General features: G+C 35.8%; 1 long non-coding RNA gene across 2 annotated transcripts; it reads left to right on the top strand.

Annotated features, from left to right (window-relative positions):
* The first annotated feature begins 1,614 nt into the window (after window positions 1-1,614).
* On the top strand, window positions 1,615-3,695 carry LOC113317642. Of its 2 annotated transcripts, none has more exons than XR_003343806.1 (3): window positions 1,615-2,217; window positions 2,606-3,109; window positions 3,234-3,695. It is a non-coding gene; the product is annotated as an uncharacterized LOC113317642 (long non-coding RNA). The 2 variants fall into 2 exon arrangements; XR_003343805.1 differs by having other exon boundaries at window positions 2,606-3,114.
* Window positions 3,696-17,288: the final 13,593 nt, after the last annotated feature.

The following is a 17,288-nucleotide window of genomic DNA, read 5'->3' as shown; positions in this document are numbered from 1 at the left end:
TTCTTTATGGGAAGTACTGGTGGAAGTTTGAATGTTGTTTAGAACTTTCCATTTCTAGTCAAGGAACTTGCATGTTAAACGGTTGTAGCTACTTAGCAAACTGAAAGCACGAATGTTGTTTAGAACTCTATCCATTCTTAGCCAAAGAACTTGTTAAATGGTTGTAGCTACTCAGCAAGCTGAAGAATCTTTAAATGAGAGTTATTTGTGGATGTTGGTATTATTACTTGATGTTGGTATTATGACTGAATTATGTTAGATGGTATTATCCACCGTAGTGATTTATGCATCAAAATAATCTATAAAGAACCAAAAATTTTCACAAGTGGTGAGTTTCGTATGCATTTGAATTTGCTAGATGGTAGATGATAATATATGGTAGGATGCACATTGGACAGTAGATTTGACTTGGAATGTCATTGATGCTTGAATATAGTCATCAATTATAATGAACTGGTAAAATCCTCATTATTATTTTAAATGAAGGATGACGCATAAAATGTTTTAATTTTTCTTAATGAATTTTTTGAAGCAATCAATTAATAACTGAAAGATAAATCAGGTAGACTTTGTAATAACATATGCTGCCAAATGAACGAACAACAGAACTAGTAGATTTGTACCTCTGATTTTTCAAATGTTACCAGAATCAAGTAATTCTGTTGAACTTGATAACTAGTGACAGAACAGCTGAACTAGTAGAATCCTCAGTGAAACCATCTTCGAGTCTTCGCCAGAAAACAAAGATTGGTAAACTATTATGACTGAATTATGTTATGATATTACTTGATATTGTGACTGAACCAAAAGTCTGAACTTGTTGTGATGTTGGTATTATGACTGAATTATGTTGTGATATTACTTGATATTGTGACTGAACCAAAAGTCCGAACTTGTTGTGATATTGTATTCCATAGTAGGATGTTGTGATATCTCTCTTCTAACAGATACAGAACTTGTTGTGATATTACTTGATGTTGGTATTATGACTAAACTTTGAATCAAATCATTCACTATTGTGACTGAATCTAACAAGAGATTAACTTGTATGCAGATTTATTTGGTGATCTTAGTACTTATTCCATCATCGTAGATGATGATTGAAGAAGAAGGTCAATATGAAGAGCTTTTGGTGATGATACTGTTATATGAAGAACAAGGTCACGTGAAGAACATGGAATTGGGCTGGGATTCATCGTCTATTTCAAAAAGAATACAACTCTTTTCTTGAGAATACTTTTGTTTGTACATTTTTTATGGTTAGCCATCTGTAAACATGGAATTATGCTTTTCTTGAGAATACACAGTATGAATTTTGTATTGCAGGTGATATAGACGGTTATACCCACCACCCTACCCTACCCGACCCGTCAGAGAACGGGTTGGGTAGGATCTTACCCGTTTAATGGCGGGTAGGGTGGCGGGTAAAAATTTTCTTACCCGCCAGTAAACGGGTAGGGTGGCGGGTATAGCCCATATCCTACCCACCCTACCCGTTGTGCAGCCCTAATCTCAGGTGTTTGAGCAACAACAATGTTATTTAAGAGTGAAAACTACAGACAAGCCTATTTATTAGATTTTTTTCCACTGTGCAACCCACGCCCAGAAAAATTCAGGCACGTATTCATTTTTTTGTAAGAAAATTTCTCACAAACCGAGAATTTATAAAATTATGTTCCGGTCTTTTTCTTCTTCTATTCCCGACAAACTATCTTTCTTCTTCCGGAATTCCTTTTCTTCTCCCTCCGAACTCTGAAGTGATCCCGATAATTTGTTGTTGATGTTTATAAGGGTTAGAAGATGATTTGAAGTTTGAGAATTGTTTCCTTTGAATGTAGTTGAGATGTTGTGTATGAAGAGAAAATTAGGTCATGGATTTGAGCTGGATTGATGGTGATGAGATTTAACAGGAGAAGGAAAAATATATGAGTTGTGAACTCGATATTTATTAAAATCGAATTTCGGGGTTTCTGAGACTGAAATTAGGTTGAGTTGCATAATTTGTTTTCTTCAATTTGATAAAACTCATTTTTAGATCTGGAAATTATGATTGAGTGCTGATATTCCAATCGATTTTTCTAATCATTTTATTCTTTCGGAAATTAAGCTATAAGTTAGGTTTAATTCAGTGGAGACTTGTAAAGCGACATCTTCTTCTATTGAAGGGGCCTTGGTTACCGGGAGACCACCGTCTTCTTCATATTCGTGAAATTCAAGGTAATCTAAAAATAAAATTTTGATTGATTTTTTTTTCTCCCCTTTGCAGATTGTTATTTGAATTTTAGTTAAGTTGTCACTTGTTTCAAGTAAAAGATGTTCTATGCTGGTGTTTTATATGCTATCATCCATTTATGAGGTTGATAGGAAGTACTGCCAGATTTATATGGATGTGTTTTAACATTGACCAATGAATGTATCTTGTTTGCTTTTTACCTAAGAAGATTAATTTTGAACTAGGAAACTGGGAACTGCGTTTTAGAGACTTTGAGTAGAGAAGAACTGAAATTATATCATGTTAACTTGATGCCTGGTTTGATTTGAACGCCTTATTGTCATTATCATCTTTTGTTTAACTTCTCTGTTTATTTGCTGTTGTATCCTGTAGGTCTTGCACGCTGGAAATACAAACAAAAATGCCTTCATGGCACTTATTGTTGGAGAGTACTCTGGAATCAAAGTTGATCTTGAATGAAGTTTTATAGCACTTGCTAGTGATGGAAGCATTTGTGAGACACGAGTTTGTTGTAAGTTTTAAGATATGTAAATGATAATCTATTGTCATACCATTAGGAATCAGTTTGTGTTATTACCTTGTTGTAATTGGAATGCCTAGGCTCGATGTTTGTTTATTGGACTTTTCATTTTACCTTCTTTGCACTGTTTGTTCTGTTCCGTGGATTAGTTTGGTTATCTACCCCAGCTAATACTTAACCTGGATAAGCTTTAAAATTTTAACCGTACCTTGGGTTGGTGTTTTATCTACAACTCACAAATTTAAGCTGCTAATGGACTTGCTATAGTGCTGCCAATGGAGTTGTTGTTGACAGTGGTTGATGAATGGTAATGCAGAGGTGATGTTGCTGTAGGATGGAGTTGTTGTTGCTATAGAGTATGGTATTAAAGATGCATATTTCCCTTAGGCCTTAAACTAAATTGATTGTATCAGTACTTTTAGAAGACATGGGATTACTGTGATCTAGTAAAGCACTTCAATTTCAAATTTTTCATTTCAGGTAATCCCTGTAAAGGGCTTCTATGATGTTGTCAGGCATAAGGGTGTGGGTTTAACTTTTGCAATTATGGGGATGACTCCATTTACAAATGGTTCAGCTGATGGAACCAATCTAACTGGCACGGATGAAATTAGACTAATGCCTGATTTGTCGACCAAGAGGATACTCGCACGGTTCAAAAAATGTGTTGTTTAATTGGCTTTATCTGTCTCATTTTTGTTACCAGCTTTGTCCATGTTGAATTGTTGATATTATCACATTAAGCCTTTATTATTTTCCTGCATAACCTGTTATGCAGTCCAGGAAACGGCTGCATAACACGTTATGCAGCAACTTTTTTGGTACTATTGAAACCAATAAAAACAAAGACTGCATAATTTGTCATGCACCTATAATAATATTTGCATAACATGTTATGCAGTCGTGAAAATGGATGCATAAAGCATTATGGAACAACTTTTTGTAAACACTGCAATAAAAAAATTGATGCATAACTTAATATGCGTCCAAAAATATGGCTGCATAACGCATTATGCATATAAATAAAATTATTAACCAGAATAATTGATACACAATTTGTTATGCAGTCGAAAAAATTATTGCATAATTCGTTATGCGTCTTTTGTTTTTTGTGATGTTATATTTTTAAGCGTATATATCGTTTTACTGGTTGCATAACTAAATTAGTATATGCATGAATCAAAATATGCTTGCATAACGTTTTATGCATTTTTTTTGTTGTGTCTGCATAATGTGTTATGCATCGCTTTTGGTGGCTGCTGATGTAGTTTTGAAAGTGGTAGTAAAGTTCGTTCAACTCGGACTTGATAAGACTGGATTTAAGACTTAGAAATAAAAACAAAGAAAATATATATACAAAAGTTGTCACAATATCGAGAGAAACTGGGACTCAGGATTCCACCAAACTCATAACATAAGGTTCATATGTCAATTCTTTAAACAATTATAGCTCAATAAATAAAGACATGGACTCTTATTTTCCCAAAGAAGATTCTCAAACATTAGTTGTAAATCCTAAGCATGGGACATCAAAACATCTAGGCAAGCATGACCCATCAAACGAGATGACAACTAATTAATCAAAATCTTGAATCAATTTAAAATAGTGCAAAAGTCATATAAGAATTAAATATAATTACCCATGTATGATATTAGGCTTCCTCTGTCATCCCAATATTGGGTTTTACCTCTTCATGGTGAAAACATGCTCAAAATATTTATCCATGGCTCCAACGTGTTTGAATAGAGTGAAAATACAAGAAAAAAATAAAACAGATCAACTGCATCGTTTATAAGCGTTACAAACTGACTGTTATAAAGGACTACAGAGAATATAAGACTGCCTTCTAAACGATACTTATTTGTTGCAGTAACTAAACTACACCTCTCGGCGACTGACTTAGGGCGTCAGTTCTTCTTCTTCTTCCTCCTCTTCCCTGAAAGTGCAGAAACGACTCTGCAACTTTCTTTCTCCGAGCAAAGATCTTCGTTGGCTCTCCCGTGCCTCTCTAACTTCACCCCAAAGTCTCGACCCCTTCCTTGACCTCCCAACTGGCTATATATACACACCATGCTAAGAAAATCTTCAAAATATGTTTTTTTTCTTTTATCGGAAGTCTCAGACTTTTCTTTCCTTTTTTCTTCCTTTTCAACGCGTCTTCTGTCTTTCCAAAACTTCCCAAATACCCTATAAAGATTAATACGAATCTAACAGAATATATGGTTCATTACTGCACGAAACTTCCAAGAATACAACCAACAGAGTCCGAGTTAACCTGTATTCCCTGTTTAATCAAAATATACGTAGAAACATTCTTTCTTTCCAAACAAACTCTCTTACCAACCCTGTTTCGATGTACCGTATCATTCCAAAACCAAACTGTAGACAACTAATGAGAAAATATCGTTTAAATCAAGACCAGAAAATTCCGCTGCTAAGAAAAATTTCGAGAACTCTCCACATGCCCTGTTTTGCTTCGGACCATTATCCAATCCAATTCGGTCCATTTGATAAACTATACCAACATTGTTTGGCCCAATCCAATCCATTCCAACACAACTCAGCCATTGAATCTCTCTCTAGCATGCCCGAAAATCGAGCCTTAATCTGTTCTTTGCTGCCAAAACTTTCCCGCCAAATTTGAGGATTTGAATTGTTGAAGATGACCTCCCCTTATCCAGACCAGGAGTGCGAATAACAGGTGAGGTGTAAATAGCAATTAGGGTACCCCTTAGTAATTGAGTACCCCTTATCCAAACTGAGAGTCCAAATAGTAATTTTCTCCTACGAGCGCAAATACCACTTTTCGAGCCAATTTCGATGCAAAAGCTTATTTCTCCAAAAACACCTACAAAGACATAAAAAACCGTAATAAATACGAAATCGAGCACTAACAATATATACAATTGAGATTATATAAGACACAAAAATGTGCCTATCAAATACCCCCAAACTTATTATTTGCTAGTCCTCGAGAAAATCAAATAGAAAATAAAATCCTAACTCACTGTCGCAGGCATCGTCGATTGCATTTAGCGTATGCAATAAGCCTTTAAACCCCTAGGTGGCCCTAGTGGCCGAGTTATAGTCTCGGGAGGGCTTACAAGAGATATGCCCACAAAATATTTACTCCAGACCTTAACTATCTACGCAGAACCTTGTAAGGCACTAAAGAATCTCTTTGGTTGGCATACTTATTGACTACAGGAGGAAGTACCCTGATGCGAAATTCCAATTGTTGTACACGAGTTTGCACTCAAGCATACTAAAATTCATATAAAGTGACAGAGCTCTACTCAGATAGTCGCACTATGGACATCAATATCCGGAGTCAAAACTAATCACATGGATATATCAAGAAGATGGATATAGAGAAAAACATAGATGGTTTTGATGTTTACTAAGTGAACAGCGTTTCCCATATCTGTCTGAAGGCCTCCGCCAAAATGAACCTATCCTAATGGATTGAGATACTAGTCTGACTAATATCAACACAACTGGCATACACAAGGGTACCAGTGGTCGATAACCTAACTCTAGGTCAACACAACTGGCATATACAAGGGTACCAGTGGTCGACTTTATTGAATTTATTCCTTTTGGTCAAATGGTCTGGTCTCAAAAAAAAAAAAAATTCATGGTATCTCAATCACTCTAATTCACCCTAGCATTGGTAACAACTTGAATCGTGAGCCCCACCAAATCACTTAGAAACATATTTAAAAAGAAAACAACATCAAAAAAGAAGTGAAAAGGACTCAACGAGATATGGTGAAACTATCATGTTATTCCTAACAACTGAGCTTTGTGCTTTTATGAATAGACTCTTTAGATGTTGCCATCTAATCAGATTGGTTCCTCAACTCCTACAATCAAAATGCTTCCATCCACTTAGATTAGTTAGTGCAATCCTCAATAGGCATAAATTTCTAGGTTCTGCAGTTTATTTATTCATACTGCAACTAAAAAGTTTCTCCCATACCCCCAAACTTAAATCTAACATCGTCCTCAATGTTCTAAAGATAAAATTAAAAGCATGAACAAGGAGAAACTTCCATTTGAAGCAAAAGAGATAAGGAAAGATATTACCGTGTTGCATGAGATTGGGTTACCTCCCAAGAAGTGCTAAGGTTAACGTCTTCAGCCAGACATAAGAAAGAATTAATCACTTTGTATTATAAAGTAATAGCCGAAATATATGTGGGTCATCAAAACCAAATAGAGCTATCACAAGTAAAAGGAATCTGCAACATGCCAAGAAAATTAACAAATAAAGAGCACCCTTGTCTAGTTTCCTTTTTAAGACAACTACATCTAGTTGTGGTTCAGGTTCAGGCTCTATGAAAGGGTCTAGATAAAATATTTTCATGCGCTGGAATTCCTGAAAGCTAAGGTCCGGTTCAGGTATTAGAGTCTGGAAAAACTCAAGTAAAAACTTAGAAGCACATAATAATAACCTGAATAATTGTGGATTCTTAAAGTCAATCAGTTTTGACTCACACAGCTGACCACAATGAGAGTGGTGGTCTTCCTTAAACAAATCTGTCGACCCTAATCTCCTAAAGTAATTAGGTTTAGTCTCAAAACTTAGTAATTGACACATATGAAACTTATACGTTCCCACAGCTAGTTGAAAAATGTTTGGTGGGAAAACAAAGTCAATCTGGATATCATAGCCTGGGTAAACCACATCAACCAGAGGATGGGTTTCTAACAACTGAACTTCCTTATGGACATCACTAGGTTCAGGAAAACGTGTATGAAGATAATCTTGTAAAATGGTTGAGGCACATATGTCAAGTCCCAAGTGAGGGACCTTTCTAATAGTTAAAGCACATGGAGAATGATAATCACCCCCAAACTTAGAGTTTTCAGTGTTTCTAGAAAGACTAGTCACAACTTCCCTAATTTCAAGGTCATAAGATTCCTGAAAATGGTCAATTGATTCTTCTAAGTCAGGTTCATCCTCACTCATCTCTACGAGTTCACTTTATTTTTCTAAGACTAATGTTTATAAATCGCTAGACTCTAAAACAATATTCTCAGAAGAAACTCGTTCCTCTAAACCATTATTAGCTTCGTAATCAAAAGGAAATACTACATCGTCTAAAACGGAAGTATCTCTAGTCAAATCCTCATCCTTTTGAATAGGTGAATAATTATTAAAATTATTTGGATTTGAACTAGAAACATTATCATTATTAAGCTCAATTGGAGTAACAAATTCCTGATCACTATGCCTACTTATTTCAAATTCTTCATCAACACTATCCTCATCATAATCATCATTATAATAACATGAAAATGGTTGAACCTCATCTAAACAAGTAGTGTTACCAATTTTATCCTCATCATCTTGATTATGTGAATAACTATCTTCATTTTCAAAGGTACTATTGGAAACACTGTATTGGAAATTAAGAGCAGTTATGTTCTGGGCCTCTAACAAAATATTTTGAGTCGACTCACATGACTTCCTGATTGAATCTAAGAAAGAAAGTTCACTCGTTGCATTGCTTTCGTCCATAACTAAGTTATTCATTTCTGCTAACTTACGTGTCGACTCAGCTAACTTACGTGTTGACTCTAGTAGAGAGGAATTTTGCTCGTATGACCGGTTGGCGTGTGGATAGTAATTGGGCTCACCATGGTATGGACCATAACCTTCAAAAGGCTGATGTTCCCAACCATTATTCACACTATGGTCAAAGTAGTAACGTCCATTTTGAAACTCAGTCTGATATTCGTTGTATTGGCTATTGTAATACCAGTTCGACATTCTATTGCAGGGGTGTGATTTGTCACACAAAATAAAACCCACTGACAGGGGATTCGTGGGTGGATAGAATCTTACCTCCCGTACCAGACGGGCGATGAACCGTTGAAGTCGACTCAGGCCACCGACTCCGATGTCAGTGTACGAACCCGTGGGGCCGAGACAGTATCGTAACTGTCGTCCTTCCCTGCAAACAGTTGATATTTAATTTTGACCCTTCCTTAGGGTTTAAAAAATAATGTCCAAGAATGTCCAAAAAGTCCAAAAATAAAAATGTCCAAAAAGGAAAAGAAAAATTACAAAAATAACACCTTATTTACAGTTTCTAAAAATAAAACAAAATAACTTTATACAAAATCTTATTCTTCACTCCTTTCGGATTCCTCTTTTCTTTCCTTCTTTGGCGATGCTTTCCTTTTATAACACTTTTTCTTCCCTTGTAGCTTCGCTCCAAATCTGAAAAGAATCGAAAAATACCAAAACGCGTAAAGAAGAACAAAAAATAATAAAAATAAAAAGAAACCTAAAAAAATCTAAACACAAGTCCGCGTCGGCGGCGCCAAAAATTGATGTAGTTTTGAAAGTGGTAGTAAAGTTCGTTCAACTCGGACTTGATAAGGCTGGATTTAAGACTTAGAAATAAAAACAAAGAAAATATATATACAAAAGTTGTCACAATATCGAGAGAAACTGGGACTCAGGATTCCACCAAAATCATAACATAAGGTTCATATGTTAATTCTTTAAACAATTATAGCTCAATAAATAAAGACATGGACTCTTATTTTTGCCAAAGAAGATTCTCAAAACATTAGTTGTAAATCCTAAGCATGGGACATCAAAACATCTAGGCAAGAATGACCCATCAAACGAGATGACAACAAATTAATCAAAATCATGAATCAATTTAAAATAGTGCAAAAGTCATATAAGAATTAAATATAATTACCCATGTATGATATTAGGCTTCCTCCGTCATCCCAATATTGGGTTTTACCTCTTCATGGTGAAAACATGCTCAAAATATTTATTCATGGCTCCAACGTGCTTGAATAGAGTGAAAATACAAGAAAAAGATAAAACAGATCAACTGCAACGTTTATAAGCGTTACAGACTGACTGTTATAAAGGACTACAGGGAATATAAGACTGCCTTCTAAACGATACTTATTTGTTACAGTAACTAAACTACACCTCTCTGCGACTGACTTAGGGCGTCAGTTCTTCTTCTTCTTCCTCCTCTTCCCAGAAAGTGCAGAAACGACTCTGCAACTTTCTTTCTCCGAGCAAAGACCTTCGTTGGCTCTCCCGTGCCTCTCTAACTTCACCCCAAAGTCTCAACCCCTTCCTTGACCTCCCAACTGGCTATATATATACACCAGGCTAAGAAAATCTTCAAAATATCTTTTTTTTTTCTTTTATCGGAAGTCTCGGACTTTTCTTTCCTTTTTTCTTCCTTTTCAACACGTCTTCTGTCTCTCAAAAACTTCCCAAATACCCTATAAAGATTAATACGAATCTAACAGAATATATGGTTCATTACTGCACGAAACTTCCAAGAATACAACCAACAGAGTCCGAGTTAACCTGTATTCCCTGTTTAATCGAAATATACGTAGAAACATTCTTTCTTTCTAAACAAACTCTCTTACCAACCCTGTTTCGATGTACCGTATCATTCCAAAACCAAACTGTAGACAACTAATGAGAAAATATCGTTTAAATCAAGACCAGATAATTCCGCTGCTAAGTAAAATTCCGAGAACTCTCCAAATGCCCTGTTTTGCTTCGGACCATTATCCAATCCAATTCGGTCCATTTGATAAACTATACCAACATTGTTTGGCCCAATCCAATCCATTCCAACACAACTCAGCCATTGAATCTCTCTCTAGCACGCCCGAAAATCGAGCCTTAATCTGTTCTTTGCTGCCAAAACTTTCCCGCCAAATTTGAGGATTTGAATTGTTGAATATGACCTCCCCTTATCCAGACCAGGAGCGCGAATAAAAGGTTAGGTGTAAATAGCAATTAGGGTACCCCTTAGTAATTGAGGTACCCCTTATCCAAACTGAGAGTCCGAATAGTAATTTTCTCCTACGAGCGCAAATACCACTTTTCGAGCCAATTTCGCTGCAAAAGCTTATTTCTCCAAAAACACCTACAAAGACATAAAAAACCGTAATAAATACGAAATCGAGCACTAACAATATATACAATTGAGATTATATAAGACACAAAAATGTGCCTATCAGCTGCATAATGGTTATGTACCAAATTTTTGAAAATTTTTCCTAAAATGAAAATCACCTCCGATAGTTTCGTGAAATACAAAAATTTGATATTGTTGTTTGTACTCGTTGTGTAGCTCTCTTTAAAAGATTTCCAACAATATAAAATTTGTAAGAATCCAAGGCGCGGATTTTTAGATATGTTATATCCAAGTCGCGTTACCAGTTATACTCCTGATGCATAACCCGTTATGCAGACATTTTTCAAAATTTCATATAATTATGGGTGTCAAGGAACTAAAAATTAATCTTGGGACCGAGAATAAAAATATTATTTTTTTTGCGCCTGCGGCTACGTTTCCCTATTTAAGATTTTCCGAGAAGAAACAAAAACTAACTAAAAGTAGGGATGTGCAACGGACGGACGGATGTGGATTAGGGGTCACCCGTATCCAATCCGTCAAAGTTGCGGATTTGGAAAATCCAACCGTGTCCGGCCCAATAATCCGCGGATTTTCCATCCGCGGATCAACGGATGATACGGTCCGGATGCGGATTAACCGCGGATTTAGCCAATGATTTTCAATAGTGGGAAAGGGAAAAAAAATGGCTGTAACGGTGATCAATGAAGCAAATTTGAGGTGTTCGATCGTTAGTTTGTTTTTTGGTTTCAAGCTTACTATTTCTCTGTTGAGTATATCTTTAGTTATCTGTGAATCTGTTTTCATGGTAATGTTGGAAAATAAATGGGTTTCACAAAGGATGAATGACACAGAGAAGAAATTGTTGCACTCCAAAACTTTCAAGGCTTGTATAAATTTCTTTTAGACAAATATTTCTACCCTCCCAATAACAATTGGCGATTACAACAGGTATGCGAAATATTGCCTTCAGGATACAATGAAAGCCCTGCAACGAAAACTGAATTCAAGGTTTGTACCCCTTGATTCAATCAAGAACACACAAAGAGATTTCTGATTTCTGATGATGCTTTTTGAAATAGAGAAAACAGATTGATTTTTCTTATATGTTAAACGAAACTGGGAGAAGCTATTTATAAAGGGTTTTGCACCTGTTGGGAATAGGTTTTTTTTATTCGCCAACAGGTTTCTATTCACGAAACGTCAGGTTCCTTCATCAACAGACATCAATGGTGTCTTTTCATAAACAAAATATTCCAACAGGTAACACCCATCGTTTTGTTTTCTTCTTTTCATAAACAAAACTAAGCCAACAGAATACTTGTCTGTAGCATTAACTAGTGTCTTATTATTTTGTCCCAAACTTGAATGTGAGATTCTTCTGGTGGCACGCACATCTGCCTTTCAAAAGCAAAATTGTTCAAGGTTCATGATCATCATTAGCTCCAGCAAGTTTGTGATCAGACCGAAACATGGTACTCAGTCTACCAATTCCAGGGTTGGTGACGCAGAATTGAAGGGTGATGTATATGTGAACAAGAGAAGGTAATCTTACCATTCATGTATACTTCAAATTATAGATCTCAATACTAACATAGGGAGAAAATGAACACTGTCTTTCATTTCTTGTTGTAAAACACACTTGGAACAACTTTTTGTTTTTCAGTAAGTAAGATAACTAAAATGCATGAAGATATGAATAAGTGTAAGTTTTGGTTGAGGCATTCATGTGTCTGCATGTAGATAAGAAGATAAAATAAGTTTACTTCCCTACGGTGCTGATGAATCCGCGGATTTCAAAGTCCAACCGCAACCAAACCGCTAAAAGTGTGGATTTGGATAATCCAACCGTGTCCGGTCCATAAATCTTGCGGATTGGGTTTCACTCGCATTTTTACGGACGAATACGGATGAAATCCGCGGTTCCGGACTTTTTGCTCACCCCTAACTAAAAGGGATTATCAAGCAGGCCTTACCATCCGATTAGGCGTGGCCCATGAGTTTAACTATGGGAAAATTAGGCGCAGGCCCAAAAAAAATAATATTCTCATTGTCAGGCCCACAATTAATTTTTAGTTCCGTGACACCCATAATTACATGAAATTATTAAAAATATCTGCATGATGGATTATGCATCCGCATGACGGGTTATGCATCAGGGGTATAATTGCCAATGAAACTTGGATATAACATATCTAACAATCCGCGCCTTGGAATTTTACAAATTTTATATCGTTCGAAATCTTTTTATAATTGACCGGAACATAATTTTATAAATTCTGAGTTTGTGAGAAATTTTCTTATAGAATATGGGTGCGCGCCTGAATTTTTATGGGCATGGGTTTCACGTCGGAAGAAATTGAAAAAGTGGGTCACCCTGTAGTTTTCACTTTAACTATTCCCTAGTAAGTGCTACTACAAAGACCAATGGGCTTAAATTCACCGGTCTTTCAAGAATTTTGGACTGGGACTTGGGAGTTAGAACTAGAAGCAAGTGTGCACACTCCTTCACCACTGCCACCATTTGAGATTCAATGTCTCGTTGTGCAAAATTTAGTTGAACCCCCGTAAGGTCCCAGCTATTTGCTTCCTAATAACGATGTTTTCCGCTATTAAACCAACGGCCAATCGAACACAGGTGTTGAACTAGCTAAAGAAGTAATAGTCCACATAAGTGTTGACTTCACCTAAAAATATGCATGCTGGTGCAACAAAATTATTTTAGTGTTTTACAATACTGTGTGAAACACGTTGTATGAAGATGTTGACTGGTAAATAGTCATGTAAAAGCGTAAATTTACTGATGTTTACTTTTTACATGATGGCATAAAACAAGTAACAAAACAAAACCCAATAGCCTACTCAACGTCCTTAAATGTTGCTTTTTTTTTTTTGGATTCCGTACTGATGGTAATCCCATTTCTCTAAGCTGCTTTTTTTTGGATCGGTAAAAAATTTGGTGCGGATAAATTTCGAACTCAAATAATTTCGAACTCAGATCATCATATCATCACCAAATAAGTTTATCATTGTACTATAGTGACATTGTATTTTGGGCTAGTATGGTATGGCAGTACTTCAAGGCCAAATGGGTGTGTTTGAAAACTTCACAAAAGCGTTTTATGGCTTGGAAACTCAGCAACATGAAGGCCAAAATTGAATCATTTGGGAGGTGTTACCCTTCAAAAAAAAAAAAAAAAAACTAAGATGAATTCGATACAATTTGATTAATCTAGCAAAGATAGTTTCTAAACTCTGACCTAATCATTTCACTAACATTATTATATTGTAACATCCAAATTTTCATTCTTTTTCCACCGGTAGATATAATTCACTTTATCTAGTCTTTGAATTTTGAAACTTTTTGGCTGTTTTTTTTTCCGAATTAGAATTTGTTAGGATCAGAATCTCGCAATGACAATGTTTCAGCGAAATTATCAATGATACAGCACAATAGCGTCGCAGAACAATTTCAGGAAGAATATAACAAACGACGTCAGCTAGGATCATGAGAAAGATGTGATAGTCCTGCGAAAATTAGAGAGCTTGCGAAATTAACATTTGTAAGGTAGCAAGAGTGTCGCAAGCCATATCCGAAAATAAAGGACAGATTAGCTATCATCCACTATGTATTTCTCTATAAATAGTCGTTCAAGTTGTAAAGATGGGGGAGAGATCTTTTTTGAGTAAGAAACAAGTAAATAGGAGAGAGAAAGTTTAGAGCAGAGATCATTCTTTAGTTCTTTATCTTTTCTTGTAAGAACATCCGAAGATTACTCAATAAAATTAAGAATATAAACCTAAAATGAGTTGATTAATGATGAAATCATATGAAGAGTGTAGTGTAGGATTTCCTGCAACTACATAATGACGCTAGAAACAGGGAGGAGTTGAAGATTATTCTAGAAAAAGCTAAAGATTGATATTGAGATTTGTGAAAATTTAAGGTGATTGATTAAGAATTTTTCATAATTTCTTGCAATACTGTTAACATTGAAGAAATGGCTAGAAGAAGAAATACATCCGAACAACCGACTACTATTAGAAGAAGCAAAAGAATTGCTGGAAGAGAAAGAAGTGAAATGTGAGAATCTACTAGAATGAGAAATAATAGAGAAAATGAAATTCAACCGCCAATTCAACAAACACTAGTTCAAGAGAGGAATACAGATCATGACAGGGTGAGCATACACACTTGGCGATCAAATTCAGCAGAAGAAATAGAAGAAGAGCAACAAAACAGAAATTATAGACAGGAAGAGAGAAATCAAGAAGCAGATGAAGGAATAATTCATGGAGGTGAGGAAATTGGAGCGTTAGAAACATTGAGACGAAGAATACATGAAGAAAGAAGAGCTGAGGCAGAAGAACGTGCAAATTTAACAAGGCAAAATCACGAATTAAGGATGGAGAATATAAGACTACAGAATAGAAGATCGAGAAGTATTACAAAATCATATTCAAGAACGACTAGAAGAGAAATGAGGCGAAATTCACCCACAATCAATGCTGGAAATAATATTCAAGAAGAAATATCAAATCCTAATGAAGAATATCGTGAAAATAGAGAAAGAACTGATGATCGTTACGTTCCACAAAATGAAACTTTTGATGATGGGAAAATTGGAAGAAATCAAGAGAACGGACAAAATCAGGGACAAAATAACCAAGATGGCGAAGGAAATCAAGAGGAAGGAAGAAGAATTTTACATGTGAGAGAAACTCAAATAAATCAGCAGACAATTGAAGAAGAAATTGAAAGATATTATGCTGAACAAGCACGTTTAATCTGCGAACGTGGAAGATTGAGAGCGGAAATGGAAGAACAAGAGCTTCAGGAGACAATTCGCCAGAACAATCATGACAATCGAGAAAGAAGGCGTACACAAAACCGGAATAATGATAATCTCAATGAGGAGTATGATAGAGTAAAGAGAATCACTGAAAGACAGCGAATTGAATTGGTAAGAAATGAACAAAATAATGGATGGGAAAATGAAAGGCATCATCATTTGCGAATTCAAGATAAAGATGAGGAAGAGAATCGCATAAAAAGACGAGATGAGGATAATTAAGAAGAGATGCAAAATTTCGCGAGAGAAGATAGACGTGAACGCAGAAGAAGAGAAGCAAAAATAAAGAGACCAATGGATCAAGATTCAGGTGTAAACAAACAAATCTTGAAAGAATTAGAAGAAATGAGAGGAATGCTAAATAACAGAGGAGAAGTAGGTAGAAGACAATTGGATGAAGCAATAGAAGAAGCTGCGAAAACTCCATTTACAAGGGAAGCACAATTAGGAGTAATACCACCGAAATGCAATTTGCCCGCATTAACCAGCATTTTTGATGGAACAACTTGCGCAATTCAGCACATTAAAGCCTATGTGAGGTGCATGTTACAATGGGAAAATCATGATGCGGTATTGTGCAAATATTTCGCATCCAGCTTAACAGGAGAAGCGTTAAAATGGTTTGAAGGTTTATCAAAGAATACAATAACCTCCTTCAATCATTTGCAGACTACATTCTTGGGAGCATACATAAGTAATAATTCCTCACGACCTGGTATAGAAGATGTGTTTGGATTAAAACAAAGGATTGGCGAAAGTTTGAAACACTTGACTAAAAGATGGAGAACTATGTGTAGTGAAATTTCTGGCCATGTAGATGAGAGATATCTCATATTATCATTTATCAATGCTATGTTTGCAACAAACCTATTGTATGTCCAAATTTTCAGAGTGAAGAATACGATTACAATGACTGAATTGCGAGAACTTCAAGAAGAATACATTGCTTTAGAGGAAATGCAAAATGAAATGGAATCATATCCAGTTGCGAACACCATCTCACAAACAACGAATGCAAGCTTATTACCCAAGCTAATAAACATAGTGGTGAATACTTCGCAAGTACAAGAAGAGAAGGTGACAAGTAACAATCAGCAGAAATTGGTAGCTATGGGAAGCTGAGATCAAGAAGAGTATGAGAGAGAAATAAATTTCTACAATCGTGGAGGAAATAACAAGATTCAAAGGCTCGATCAACCACAAGAAACTTATGGAGGTCAAATACAAAACTATAATAAAGGACAAGGAAGTCACAAAGTAATATGGGAAGAAATCAAGATGCCACCTCTAAATGCAAGTGTGGAGAAGATATGGGTAGCTATAATCTTGATGGAAAATATACCAACACCGTGGAACATGGGAACGGAACCGCCTCCAAACCACAGGAGTCATGAATTTTGTTCTTATCATCATTTTCATGGACATACCACAAATGATTGCAGAAATGTAAAAAGAATTATTTTGAGAATGATAGATCAAGGAAAACTAAACGACTTTCTGGTAGGGCATCCGCAATCTCAACCATTACCACCACCATCAGAACATCACAAAGTGAATACGATGAAAAAGAAAGAAACATTCTTCATAGAAGTGGTGCAAAAGCAAAAAATCTATTCTGTCACTCTACCGTACATTCATATAAGATAATTGAAGATTTTCATGATAATGTTTTGAGTAGAGTGTTCGCAAGAGATAATGATGGAAGAGAAATTATGAATATTGCGAAAATCTCGCCATTAGAGGAATGGCAGAA

The sequence above is a fragment of the Papaver somniferum genome, chromosome 10 (assembly GCF_003573695.1).
Source record: "Papaver somniferum cultivar HN1 chromosome 10, ASM357369v1, whole genome shotgun sequence".
Lineage (NCBI taxonomy): Eukaryota > Viridiplantae > Streptophyta > Magnoliopsida > Ranunculales > Papaveraceae > Papaver > Papaver somniferum.
This window is presented reverse-complemented; position numbering and strand designations above follow the sequence as displayed.